Raw genomic sequence first — 290 nt, forward strand, 5'->3', positions numbered from 1 at the left:
AGTTCAAGACACGCCGCTCTATTTCTGTTGTGGGATTGTCGTGTCTCTTGGGATTCTGTAGCTTGTTAAATCATCTCACAAAAGAAAACGGGGGAGGGAGGATGCAGCGCGGGGTTGCCAGCTGTAGCCGGCTCAGCGCTGCAGCATGAGCCGCCTGGTATTTTTTGATTAGGAATTTGTGGTTGCTTCCATTTCTCTGGAAGTGCTGGACGGAGGGAAGGCAAAAGGGAAAGTCTTGCACCTTTCTAAGGAATTGTGCTTCCGCAGAACTTGGGAGTCTGCGCCGCCTA

The sequence above is a fragment of the Charadrius vociferus genome, unplaced genomic scaffold, assembly GCF_000708025.1.
Source record: "Charadrius vociferus isolate BGI_N301 unplaced genomic scaffold, ASM70802v2 scaffold266, whole genome shotgun sequence".
In the NCBI taxonomy this organism is placed as follows: Eukaryota; Metazoa; Chordata; class Aves; order Charadriiformes; family Charadriidae; genus Charadrius; species Charadrius vociferus.